This window comes from Adiantum capillus-veneris, chromosome 17 (genome assembly GCF_014529385.1).
Source record: "Adiantum capillus-veneris isolate H3 chromosome 17, ASM1452938v2, whole genome shotgun sequence".
Classification (NCBI taxonomy): Eukaryota; Viridiplantae; Streptophyta; class Polypodiopsida; order Polypodiales; family Pteridaceae; genus Adiantum; species Adiantum capillus-veneris.
The window spans coordinates 64,542,932-64,557,574 of NC_140947.1; the positions used below are offsets into that span (position 1 = coordinate 64,542,932).

A 14,643-nucleotide genomic window follows, 5' to 3' on the forward strand; every position below is an offset into this window, starting at 1 on the left:
TGCGTTTGTGGTCCTCTCTCTCTCTCTCTCTCTCTCTCTCTCTCTCTCTCTCTCTCTCTTCCGCACACGTGCACTCTCACATGGTATCAACAGCTTCAGGCTCTCCATGGACGCTTGCTTCATCATCCACATCGGGTACTTCTCCCAAGGTCAGCAACAGCCAGCGTTTTTTGCAATAACCACCAGATCAGCCAACGATCACTGCACAAATAGGGTGGCACCATCACCTGGACAACATCCATCGTGACGGATGTTCAGCCATACCTACGTTATTGTAGATCAGGCCTAGCCTTTTGGCAGCGCTCAGCTTTGCCCACCTGGATCTTGCCTACGACACACGGCCTTGCATCCGGTGCATTGCCAGTCAAATTCCTTTTTAGATCTTCATTTTTCAGCCAGCAATACCTGCTGTTTTCTCTGTTTTCAGCCCACCTGGGGCTGTGCCAGGGATTCACCATCCTTCCTACACCCTCTGCACTGCTCCGGACCTTGTCGGGAGCGTACAAGCACGCTGAAGATCACTGGACAGAAGCATTTTCATCACCTCGCTGTTGTGTTTTTGGGTGGACAGCAGCCTCTTGGCTTGTGTTTTTCACAGAGGATGAAATTACCTCCTCCCAGAACACCATCTGGTGGCGGTCCGGGGTGGTGGTCCGTACGGTCTCTCAGTGACTGCTGCAGTACACAATATCTTCGACATTGGTTTGATCCACTACGGGCGTACGGTCCTTGGGAGATCCATTCATTCCAGCCATCATTCGGCGGTTGCGCACTCCAGAGGGGGTGGTGACTTGTGGTTTGCTATGGATACACCTATGCAGCCAGCAGAGGAGTTTACACAAGATATGGCCATGCTCATGCTCATCGGCTTCATGCGGTTTGTTCTGCTTCAGGTGCTGAGAGGGGGTGTTAGATTTACACCACTCTGTTGCTTCACACTGGTCTAGGGAACTTCCTTGTATGGCTAGTGTCTCCGGGTTGGCCACCCATAGTCTAGGTTGTACCTCTTCCGGCCGCCCGAGTTTGGGGCCGGCCGCCCACTTGAGTTGGGCGCCCACCTTGGCCACTCATATATATGGGGCCAGGGGAGTACCCACTTCCACACAATATGAAACTGGCCTGTTCAATCCAAAAAGGGCGGTAGACTTTACTTCAAACCTTGATTTAGCTTTCACCCATTATTAGTCGTCTATTTTACCTGTACTTTCAAGACACAACAAAGGGGAGAGGGATACAGGCTGCTAGATTGCACCTGTATGAGTAGACGGACACCAGATTGGCCCCTAACTTAGGCGCCCCTTTCGGTATTTCTTTATTGTTCAAAAGAGGGAATAAACGTTGTGGTTCCCTACAAGCTGCCCCGCACAAACTCGGCTGAATTTCCACTGTTCCAGCCCGATTTCGGCAGCATAACTGTACTAGAACCCTTCACAGTCAGTATTCCCACGCATTGACTGACTTTCCCGACGCATACGGGCACTTTGCAAAACCTGGCGAGAATCTGCAGCACGCTGAATTCTCTGTTTTCAGCCCCGAAAATGCGCCAGATCACCTGTACAGCGGTCCCCTTGCATCCCCGAACCTCTTGGGGGTATTAGGGTCCGTTTAGGGCCAAAACCCTAAACCTGCAAAAATACACAGCAGGCTGTAATTTACTGTTTCGGGCTCCGTTTCGCGTGCCGGTCGCATCCGTAGCAAGTCCTCGAGCTACCGCACCTGTAGGGCTACTTGCCCTTTGAATCGGACGAGATTTCTGGCGTGAAACCTCTCCGAATTCACCTGTACCTGCGGGGGGATTAGCCGCTAGCTAATCCAGTACCTGTGCAAGAGGCTCTTGCCTCGGCAATCGCGCATAAACCCACACAACTGTACATTGGTCAAATGAAGAGCCCACTAGAGGGGCATAACATACTGCCAAAGGGGAGAGAGAGGGCAGTGCGTAGCGTGCAGGGCATCACTCCTGGCACCGCACTGTACATAGGAGGGAAAGCAAGCACTCCATAGCTCTTAACCTGTGACAAAACTGAAAATGAGGCTCTCCCCCTCCTAAATTCAGCGCCACTTCTTGTTGCATGAGGCAAGTGCACCAGAAGGTGCCACTTGGCACATTTATAAGCATTTTCCCGTTTCGGGGTTGCCGCCTAAAAATATCCCAACCGGTTGCCCAGTTGACTTCACGGCAGAGTAAGAAAATGTTCCCTTTGTCATTCCGGAGGTAATGACGCCAACACATTTTCAGGTCCCAAAATAGCAGTTCCCTAAATTTTAGGAGATGCTGCCATTGTATCTTTCTAGGTCATCCGACCCTCTTTGTACACTGCGGCCACATCCAGAACTGAAATGTAGCCTCTGTAGCAGGATTCCACTTTGGCTAGTCAATGACCCCACTTGGCTAACCATAGTCCTTGTCCAACCTTAGTGCTCTCTCTTGCCCTCAGGCCTGGACTCCCTCTGGATAGTTCCACACTAGCTATGCAATGCAGGGCAGTTAGATTTCCCGAGGGGTGTTTCCAAAAAGTGAAAGTAAATAGATAATAAGAAAGAAATCAACAAAAAGGATAGATAGTAGTCACACGCTGGTGACATACCCCCCTCTTGAAATCTCAAACGTCCTCGTTTGCATCTATGTCGTACATGCTTACTGTCAACACTGATGTATTCAACACCTGTCGACACATATGCGACACATACATGCTCATTGTCAACCCTGGTGTATTCAACACCTCGTCGACTCATGTATTGCCTGCGTGTGAACCCTGTCCCAATGACATAGTGGTAGCTTCGCACTCTGCCATTGCTATGAGTCACTAACTTTCCAATGACAAAATGGTAGCTGCACATTTTTCCACTGTCTTATAGTACACGTTGGATCTTGTAACACTTTCGAGCATACCCAAACCGACAGTTTAAGAATGCAGTTACACATGTACTGTTCAATAGAAGCAATCACTGTATCCTTGACAAACTGACAAGAAATACTCACTTCTATAGCACTAACCAAACTTTTGGACATTCCATAAGAGCAATTGCCAAACTGACAATCTGTACAGCTGTAACATTCATGTAACATGTATTTCATTTGAGCTCACTTTAAATACCATGTACATCATTTGTTTCAGAAGCCATTGTCACACTGACAATCCATTTAGCTTTGAAACTCAAGGGGTCAAGTTAGGTTGCAAACCGAAGGCTTCAAGGTAAAGTGATAACACAGTTGGTGACTCTGCAAGTTCACCTTCTTCCATCCACTTAGCATCCATTGGTGGATAGTTTCTGAACTTTACCAAGTAACGCCTAGCAACCTTGCCTCTCACTTTCCTTTCTTTGTGTGCCAAAATCTGTTCAGGGACCAAGATCTCGTCAAGTTCCTCGACTTCCGGCTGATCTTCAGCTGGCATATCTTCTGGCACATCACCCACATAGGGTCTGAGAAGACTCACATGAAACGCATTGTGAATCTTCCAACTGTCAGGCAATTTCAGCCTATATTCAACATCACTGATTATGTCGCATACTTGAAAAGGCCCATAGTAACGCATGCTGAGCTTTGGAAACAGTCTTTCCTTGCCCTTCATCTTCTTTAACCTTGCCTTTTCAAAGCGTAAAAGCACCCAATCACCAAGTGAATATACCACTTCACGACGGTGACGATCAGCTGCTTTCTTTTGCTTTGCCTGAGTCCTTTCTAAGGCCACTTTGACCTTCTTGTACATTTCATCCATGTCCTGAACATACTTATCTGCTTCAAATATCTTGTCCTTTGTATGCAGTATGGGAGGAACTTTCTTGCCACCTTCAACTATCTCAAAGGGTGCTTTGCCAGTTGATGAATGCATTGTATTATTGTATGCATACTCCACCAATGGCAAATACTGCTCCCACTTTCCTTTATGCTCTGACACATAGCACTTCAGCAAATCTAGGACAGTAGAATTTGCCTCTTCTGACTGCCCATCTGTTTGAGGATGAAATGACGAAGAGAATTTGAGCGTGGTGCCCATATTCTCAAACAAGCCTCTCCAGAACAAACTTGTCATGCGTGGATCACGGTCGCTAACAATCGACTGTGGCATGCCATGATACTTGAAAATATTGCTCATAAACAAGCGTGCCATCTGATCTGGCTTTATCTTCTTCCTGACAGGAATAAAATGAGCCTGTTTGCTGAATCTGCAAATAATGGTCCAAATACCATCGTTTCCTGTCTGCGTTCTCGGAAGATCAAAGATAAAATCCATAGCAATACTTTCCCATGGTTTATCTGGAATAGGTAGTGGTTGCAATAACCCTGGTGCCTTTTGCCTGTCAAACTTGACCTTTTGGCATATTAGGCATTCTCGCACAAAGGCATCCACATCCCTTCTCAATGTAGGCCAATAGAAGAATGTCTCAACCGCTTTAACTGTAGCATCAATACCACGATGCCCTGCATACGGTGGGACATGACTCTCTTCCATAACTTTGCGTCGCAATGGCTTTGTGACACACAATCTGCCATGCATCATCATGAACCCGTCTTTAAGAAGATAGTGTTCATGACGTTGTCCATCCATTAGTTGCTCGAAGACCCTTGCAAAATCTTCATCATTTGCATACTGTTCTCTCATATCATCAAGTTCATGATGATAAGGAATTGACACAGCTGAAATTTGTGGCTTCCTTGACAAGGCATCAGCCACAACGTTCTTCTTGCCTTCCACATGCACAATCTGAAAATGGAACATGGACAAGATGTTTGCCCATCGCATATGCTTCTCAGATAACTTTGTCTGTGTCAAGAAGTATCGCAAGGTCTGATGGTCCGTTTGGACAACAAAGTCTGCACCTAGCAGGTAGTGTTTCCAACTTAAGAGCGCATGAATCACAGCCAGTAACTCTTTCTCATAGACCTGCATGGTCATCTCTGGCCCTTGCAAAATTCTGCTCTCATAGGCTACTACCCTGCCATCTTGCATTAGCACTGCACCAATGCTACTACCGCAGGCGTCACACTGGACCACAAATGACTTCCTAAGATCTGGCAACACAATGACTGGATCCGAAGTCATCTTTTCCTTTAAGAGATTAAAAGCTGAAATCTCTTTTTGTGTCCATCTAAAGGTGACTGCCTTCTTTTGAAGAGCATGTAAAGGTGAAGCAATCTCAGCGAAATTTTTGATAAACCTTCTGTAATAGGAGCATAGTCCCAAAAAGCTTCGGACATCTTGCACCGTCTTCAAATTTGGCCATGACTTGATCGCTTCAACTTTTGCAGGATCCATTCTGACACCATCCTTTGAGACAATGTGTCCCAGAAAGTGAATCTCTTCCAGAAAAAACTCACTTTTCTTTGCATTGATGAGCAACCTATGACTGCGTAGCTCTTTGAACACAATGGCCAAGTGATGCCTATGCTCCTCTTCATTCTTTGAGTAGACTATCATGTCATCAAAGAATGTACCAACAAATTGCTGGTGTGGATGGAAAATTCTGTCCATCATCCTACTGAACGTAGCAAGAGCATTTGTGAGACCAAAGGGCATCACTAAAAATTCGTAAAGGCCAAACGTCGCTCTAAAAGCAGTCTTGTGCACATCCTCTGATCTAATGCGGATCTGATGGTACCCACTCTTTAGATCTATCCCGCTAAACATAGCTGCTCCTTCTAATTTGTCCATAATATCATCAATTCTAGGTATAGGGAACCTATTCTTGATGGTATTCTTGTTCAGTGCACGGTAGTCGATGCACATACGCCATGAGCCATCCTTTTTCTGCACCAACAACACTGGAGAACAGAATGGAGATGAACTAGGCTGAATCAGCCCCTTTTCTAACAACTCCTGTACTTGGCCCATTATCTCTTTCTGCTGAGCCGCACTAACCCTGTACGGAGGCTTATTTGGTGGGCTACTGCCTGGCACCAAATCTATCGCATGGTCCTCGGGTCTCTCTGGCGGTAATTGAGACGGTAATGAATCGGAAAAACAGTCACTGTACTGTTGTAAAAACATTGACGTTTCTTTATCTAGCACAGATAAATTTGATTCATCACAATCTGACACTTCACGTGTAAAAACCAAGTACGCAGAAAGATGCTTTTTCATTACAAAAGTAATAGCAGAAGCCGATACAGTAGGAATAGACTCCCCTTTAAGCTTTACATCTAGAATGTGAGTCGTTCCCCTGCTCTGTACAGTGATCTTTTTGTTGTAGGCATCCATGATTCCCTGTACACGAAACAACCAAGGAATACCTAACAACACATCACATTCGTCCAGTGGCATGATGTAAAATTCTTCAGCATCTACATAGGACTGGATATGTAGACGCAACTTTCCAATGATGGGTGTCACAGCCTCTGTATGGCCAGGACATGCCAAACCTGCCTCTGCTGTATACCCCATCTCTTCAGGTCTGATTCCCAACTTTGAAGCCAATTCTGGGGAAATGAAGTTGGCTTTGGCACCTGGATCAAAGAAGATAAGCACTGTTTGATCCCTGACCTTTCCCCATGCTCTGGAAAGCTCACTTGCATCTGAATTTGGCTTGTCGCCCACCATATCTGGCACTAGACCAGCCATGGGCTTCTTTCCTTTCCTGTCTTCCTTGTCATTAGAATCAGCTGGCCTTTTCTTTGTAGGACAATTGTAAGCAATGTGGCCAGGCTGCTCACATATAAAGCATTTGTTTTCTGTCCTCAGGACCTTCTTTTGCTCTTCTGACTTGCGAGGAAAACGTCTTTTCCATTTCTTTGCTGGTCCTTTTTCTGATTCAGCCGTAGCTTTATCTTTCCCTGCGTTGGCTGACTCCTGAGTCCCTTTAGGAGCCTCATTGGGAACGTGCTTCTTGGCTGAATTTTTCTTGCCTGATCCTGCCTTGACGCCAGTGTTAAATTCATAATCTTCTCCCTTGAGCAAACCATTGCCAGTGTTTGCTACCTCGATGAGCTGCGTCAAAGTAGTGACTTTTGTCTTCGTGCAGTTTTTTCTCAATCCTTTGGGTAGGCCACAACAGTATTTTTCAATCTGTTCTGTCAATGGCACAAACCTATAGGAAGTTACTGGAAGTAGAGCTTTCCAAAACTTCCGATTGTAATCATCCAGATTTCTGCAAGTGGCAGCATTTAGCTGGTGCCATTCTATCATGACATCTGCTTCAAAGTCATCAGATAACCATGCTGCTGCAAAAATCTGCTTGAAGTAAATCCATGTGGACGGAGCTTGCCCTTGAAGCAATAAAGTTGTCCACCATTGTCCCACATTCCCTGTCAAGAAAGTGGCTGCCTTGCGGACCTTTGAAGCCTCTGTAAAGTTTCCCCCTGCATAGGCCTTGTCAAACTGCTGGAGGAATGAAAGAGCCTTCTTCCTGTCATCAAACCCTGTAAAGGTCGTGAATGACACACCTTTGCCACCTTCTTTGTACGGAGTTGGCCTCTCCAGCGGCGTTAAATTGTCATATGGAAGTGACTGAAACATGGGAACACTATTAGGGTTCATCTGTGTTCCTTGGCCGCTATTAACTTGACTTGGAAACGCCATATTTGGCTGCTGATTTGTAATTCCAGCCATACCAAAATTTGCCTGTGGCATCCCAAATTGGCCCTGAGTGCTCTGAAAACCTGGTAGCATGCTCGTGACACCATACATGGGGTTAGGCATCATCGTTTGAGCACCCCCAAACACTGTTCCTGGCGTGTAAAACTGATTTCCAGGTGCATGACCAGCCATGCTTTGGAATACCGATCCACCTCCAAAATAGCCAGGGTGTACTGAAGGTGGTGGGAAGACCTGTTGCATAGCCTGTAGGTTGCTTCCCTGCCCATTAGAACCAGCTATAGGGTGCTGAAAGGTAGCGGGCTGAATTGGTACAGCTTGAAATATTGGCATCTCAGCCACCTGTTCTTGCACCTTAGGCATAGGTTGTGGAGACTGCATGTTCTCCGTCAAGTGTACAGGTGTTTCCATTGACTGTGCGGTATAAATCACCTGTGCTCGAGCCTTAACAGGCTTTTGAATATGATCCAGTGACCCAACTTGCTGAGACGGAACAGGAGGTTGCAGAAAGGCTAAAAACCTCGAGTTCTGCATTACTTGTGTGAACATAGCCACAGCAGTAGCCAACTGGGTCCTGAATATATCGTCATCTGTCTGTGGTGGTCTTGAGGACTCACCCACTTCATGTGTCTGTTGACCCTGTGAAGAGGAGACCTCTTCAGTAACATCATCTGGTCTGTCAGCCATAATTGCAATTCCCTGTGTCTGGTCTATGATCCCCTGTGTCTTCAAGCCCAAAACTGCCCAAGGCTCACTACTATGGGAAAAAGTGATTTAATCCCGTCGATGGAACCATGAAACCGGCCTGTTCAATCCAAAAAGGGCGGTAGACTTTACTTCAAACCTTGATTTAGCTTTCACCCATTATTAGTCGTCTATTTTACCTGTACTTTCAAGACACAACAAAGGGGAGAGAGATACAGGCTGCTAGATTGCACTTGTATGAGTAGACGGACACCAGATTGGCCCCTAACTTAGGCGCCCCTTTCGGTATTTCTTTATTGTTCAAAAGAGGGAATAAACGTTGTGGTTCCCTACAAGCTGCCCCGCACAAACTCGGCTGAATTTCCACTGTTCCAGCCCGATTTCGGCAGCATAACTGTACTAGAACCCTTCACAGTCAGTATTCCCACGCATTGACTGACTTTCCCGACGCATACGGGCACTTTGCAAAACCTGGCGAGAATCTGCAGCACGCTGAATTCTCTGTTTTCAGCCCCGAAAATGCGCCAGATCACCTGTACAGCGGTCCCCTTGCGTCCCCGAACCTCCTGTGGATATTAGGGTCCGTTTAGGGCCAAAGCCCTAAACCTGCAAAAATACACAGCAGGCTGTAATTTACTGTTTCGGGCTCCGTTTCGCGTGCCGGTCGCATCCGTAGCAAGTCCTCGAGCTCCCGCACCTGTAGGGCTACTTGCCCTTTGAATCGGACGAGATTTTTGGCGTGAAACCTCTCCGAATTCACCTGTACCTGCGGGGGGATTAGCTGCTAGCTAATCCAGTACCTGTGCAAGAGGCTCTTGCCTCGGCAATCACGCATAAACCCACACAACTGTACATTGGTCAAATGAAGAGCCCACTAGAGGGGCATAACATACTGCCAAAGGGGAGAGAGAGGGCGGTGCGTAGCGTGCAGGGCATCACTCCTAGCACCGCACTGTACATAGGAGGGAAAGCAAGCACTCCATAGCTCTTAACCTGTGACAAAACTGAAAATGAGGCTCTCCCCCTCCTAAATTCAGCGCCACTTCTTGTTGCATGAGGCAAGTGCACCAGAAGGTGCCACTTGGCACATTTATAAGCATTTTCCCGTTTCGGGGTTGCCGCCTAAAAATATCCCAACCGGTTGCCCAGTTGACTTCACGGCAGAGTAAGAAAATGTTCCCTTTGTCATTCCGGAGGTAATGACGCCAACACATTTTCAGGTCCCAAAATAGCAGTTCCCTAAATTTTAGGAGATGCTGCCATTGTATCTTTCTAGGTCATCCGACCCTCTTTGTACACTGCGGCCACATCCAGAACTGAAATGTAGCCTCTGTAGCAGGATTCCACTTTGGCTAGTCAATGACCCCACTTGGCTAACCATAGTCCTTGTCCAACCTTAGTGCTCTCTCTTGCCCTCAGGCTTGGACTCCCTCTGGACAGTTCCACACTAGCTATGCAATGTAGGGCAGTTAGATTTCCCGAGGGGTGTTTCCAAAAAGTGAAAGTAAATAGATAATAAGAAAGAAATCAACAAAAAGGATAGATAGTAGTCACACGCTGGTGACACAATATGGTGTATCGGGTCTTCTGCTCATGGTAGTCATGGGGGGCTGATCGCCCCCTCTTCACCATATCTTGCGTTTGTGATCTCTCTCTCTCTCTCTCTCTCTCTCTCTCTCTCTCTCTCTCTCTCTCTCTCTCTCTCTCTCTCTCTTCCGCACACGTGCACTCTCACAATATCAAGAGTTCCGATTTGGATGACAGGAGAAGCCAACTCCTTAACAAAAGAGCCGAAAGGAGAAGCCAACTCCTTAAACAAAAAAAAGAGCAAATTGATTGTCCCTCGGAAATTTTCGAACTAACTTGAGTTGTTTTGTAGGTATGTTGTAATCGCGGACGATTACTTTCTTTCAAGAAGGGGGATGTCACAAATTGTTGACGTGTCAAGCCACTGAAGAACAGAGCAAACCTTCAAATCACAGCCGAGGGGCCTAAACCCTAAGAAGCAGAAGCAGTAGAAGAAGAAGAAGCGGAAGAAGTTCCCACCAACTTATGGGACCCCGTCCGATGGGGCCCAAGTGACATAAAGGCATTAAAATAAATCTCGACCCAGCATACACACACACAAGCTTATTTACGTGGAGCTTGATGACGTGGCAAGCACGTACGGAATTCCGGATTTTGCGTTGACTTGCTGATGTGGCAGCCCGTACCGATTTCCGCGTTTCACGCTGACTGTGCTGACGTGGCAGCCTATACGGATTTCCGTTATTTACTCTTGCTTTTGAGTTTCAAGCTTTTCATGTTAACTGCTTTTCAAGGCCAAGGGCCTTCAAATAAATGCAGAGGGCTTAGTCTCTGGCACGCTTCAATGTGAAGGTGCAGGGATTGGAGTACCGGCATTATACTCAGTTAAAGCAATATAAAGAAACACCGAAAGGTGCGCCAACGTTTTGGGGCCAATACTCTCTGGGGTGGAATTCCGCCACTCCATGTCGCGTGTTCTCTCTCTCTCTCTCTCTCTTTCAGTTCAGTTGTGATTGAAGTGCTAAAAGTTTGTTCAATTTGTTCTTTTTGATTGGCATGTGGTACCCGTCTTGTGACATATTTCCATACGTGGGGTTTGGCATCATGCCTTGCATACCCCCAAAGACTGTTCCTAGCATGTACTGCTGGTTTCCAGGCGTATAACCATCCATGCTTTGAAACATAGATCCACCCCCGAAATACCTAGGATATACTGTGGGTGGTGGAAAAACGTGACGCATAGCGTGGAACTTAGTTCCCTATCCATTTAAACCAACATTTGAACTCCAAAAGGTGGCTGGCTGAGCTGGTATAGCTTGTGGAATTGGCATCCCGATCACCTGTTCGTGGACAGAAGGAAGTGGCATACTAGGGTTGCAGACCGAACACTCACACACCCTCCCTTGGTCAAGGGCAGTCCCGGAAAGTCTGGCAAAATGCTGACGTGGCGGAAAATGCGTTGAATGTTGACGTGTCACTGCCGTACGGACCCTCCGTGATTTTCTGCGCGTTTTGCGGCACTATTTACGGTAGCCTGGTGCAGCTTTATTTTACGTAATGCAGAAAGAGAGAGAGAGAGAGAGAGAGAGAGAGAGAGAGAGAGAGAGAGAGAGAGAGAGAGAGAGAGAGAGAGAGAGAGAGAGGCTTTGAGTTGACTTGCTTTATTTTGTGAAAATTGCAAGAGAATGAGAGAGAGAACTTTTAAAAAGCCCTAGCTTTTTATGGACAGCTTTTGGGGCTCTGCTTTTGGCATCCCTTGTAATCTTTAAATAAGTGGGCAGGCTTCCCACTTCTCAGAGCATCTGGACGTAGAGTCTGAGAGTGAGAGCCTCCCACTCGCTTGTACTTTGAGTTGCAGATTAATACAAAAAGAAATACCGAAAGGGGCGCCAGTCTTTGGGGCCAATATCTCTAGGCACAGAACTCCGCCGGGCCAGTGTCGAATCAATTGTGAACTGTGAACTGTTTTGAAGTGATTTATTGTGGTGTTGCGGTAGACTCCCGACTTGGAGTGTCCAAGTCTCTTACAGTGGTATCAGAGCACGGCCGATTTTTGTCCTACGGGAAATCGGATCCTTTTTACGCGGCACTTATGGCTTCAAACAAGCCTACTCAGGTGGAGATCGAAGAGATGGAGCATCGACGATTGATCAGCGATGCAACAAAGATGATGCTAAATTTTGCGAAGGACCCGAAATTTTGCTAAATTTATGAGCCAGACCTCCTTCGACGAGGCGCATGCACAGTGGCAGCAGACCACAGAACCACCCCTCAAATCGGCCCTGAAGAAACCTCCTACTCCAAGGATGTACACAGAGCAAGAATTAGAAGAGGTGGTTGATGCACGAATTGCTTAGCTTTTTGACGCGCAGAACAAAGCTAAAAAGCACGACAAAAAGCAGAAGAAAGGTGCTAACTTTTCGGGTTATTTGGGTCGTCAGTCTACAATTGAGTCGGCAAGAAAACAGAAGAAGCGTGTTCGATTTGAAGGAGTATCCAGTTCTTCTTTTTCTTCATCTTCTGACAGTTCTTCTAGCTCCTCTGACTCGAGCGAAGAAGACAGAAAAGGCAAAAAGCGAAGCAGTGGAATTCCGCCACTTCGTGTCGCGTGTTGTCTCTTTCTCTCACAATTGTTATTGAAGTGCTAAAAGTTTGTTTAGTCTGTTCTTTTCTATTGGCATGTGGTACCCGTCTTGTGACAGTGGTATCAGAGCATCAGGCGTGTGCTTTTCTGAAAGCATACCGGTCCTACATAAAAGCAGACAGAGCTTTTGAAATTTTATTTGAGGTATCTTCGGCCTCCGACCCTGGACTTATTAGCCACTCCCACCCTTACTTCATCGCGCATCGGGCGCGCTCCTGTCTTCATCACTGTGTCTTACAGGGAATAGGCCATAAAGAACCCAAGACTTGGAATTCATGGATTTAACAGAATATTTGCAGTTTCTGCTCAACGAGCTTCATGACATTCTTTCGCGGCATCCTTAGTAGAATCTGCTGATGCTGCAAAGTTTTCAACAATTTTTGAACTACATGTTACCCCCTCTGATGCCCCAGGTGGTACCTTCTCCTCCGGCACCAGAAAGTACAAGAGCTTCCAACCGGCAACCTTCTCAGCCGTCTTCAGGAATAGGTTCCGATCGGGGGAGTCTTCAGGAATATGGTGCAGCTATATGACCCTGATCCAGTGCAACCGCCTTTGCCACTGCCATTGCCCCCACCTCCACCACCGCCGCCACCAGGCTACAATGGTTGGAGCCCATATGGATACCCTTATTATCCATACCCGGGATATGCGCCTAACCAACCCAAAGATTTCAAAGATGTCGGCACGACAATCAAATTTTTCACTTTTTCTGGGGTAAAAGATCGCAAGAAAGCATTGCAATTCCTATAGCAATTCGACAACATCTATGCTTTCGGGATATAAAGAAGAATCCAAGATATCTGGAGCAGCGGGATTTCTTAAAGATAATGCTATGCAATGGTGGAGTTCAATCGCGACACAACCGCATGCTCCAAGGACCTGGCAAGCTTTCAAGACAGTTTTTGCACGTTGTTACATGACTTATATGTTTGAAGTCCGGATTTTGGCAGAGTGGGGCAACTTGAAAATGCTTGCCACCGAAACCATGGACGAATATAACCAAAGGTTTCTCGACATGTACCTTCCGGTGTCCTTCTTTAGATTTGTTCCCTTGGAGGCCCAATGCGAGCAATGCACCATTGAACTACCATCACCATTGCAGGAATATTGTCTATACAAGCAAGTCTCTACCATGCAAGAACTTATGGACCATGCCGCGGTCGGCTAGAAATTGATGAAGGAAAAGCTAGAGTTTACCACAGAAGAATCTCCGGCCAACACAACTCTCGGCAACAACGAACAAATTCTCGAGAGTCTCGTGAAAATCAACTGCAAAGCCCTCGTTTGATGCCTCAACAACGAGACACCTTACTACAAGAAGGCCGAATCGCCGATGCTTTGGATGCTTTCAAACAGGGCATAATTATTCTAATTGTCCAAAACGCACTGATAAACCAGAGGAGTTGGCATCTGCACCAACGGTCGACAGAACCCCAGCGCCACCTCTTGCTAAGAGAGCTAGACCCGCTATTGGACTAGTTCCTGATATTTATGGCATACTCCTTGAGAGTACAAATGAATTGTGTCGAGAATATGGCAAAGTCAATGGCTTCAAAAGCCCTTATTTTCTTTGATTATGATGCAGAGGGTGGAGAAATTGAAGCTGAGCCACAGGGCAAACTCAGAAAGTGGTACCGTCATTGGTGCTCTTCCAGTGACTAATCAAAATTATCATGGAAAAGCTGATTTCCACATCATGAAGTTGGGCAATTGCGATGTTCTCTTGGGCATGCATTGGCACGACAAGAATGATGCGACTCTCCAGGTTCAGAACCGAACCATCACCGTGATGCAGAAGGACAAGCCGGTCGTTCTCAAAGTTCGGTTGTCCGAACAAAACCTCGAATGAATTCTCTCTACTTGCTTTTTCTTTATAGCTAGACAGTATTGTTTGAAAATTTGTTTGAAATGGATGATACTGTTTTGAACTTGTTTTGGTGCCGATTTGAAATGTTTGACTCTGGTTTTAATACTGGTTTCAATGATTGGTGATTTTACTCCCAGGTGTAGTAGTGAGAAATGATGATTGAAAAGTATTGTTGTGACTCCCGGCCCAGACCTGGATGGTTATGCGGGAGGAGTATTAAGAATTCTGAGCAGTGGTTACTCTCAGCACCTCCAAACGACACAGGCTGCGGTTTGGGGGGCGTTTGGTTGTAAAAGGTCTCTATATCTCCCGGCCCGGACCTTTTTAGGTTATGCGGAGGAGTGATGAGGGAGTCGTTGAAT

The 14,643-nt window shown here is 46.5% G+C and overlaps 1 protein-coding gene across 1 annotated transcript in view; it reads left to right on the top strand.

The window, feature by feature from the left end:
• Positions 1 to 14,643, top strand: part of LOC147437391 (Alg9-like mannosyltransferase family) — a 48,808-nt gene that overhangs the window by 16,523 nt on the left and 17,642 nt on the right. The window lies entirely within an intron of this gene.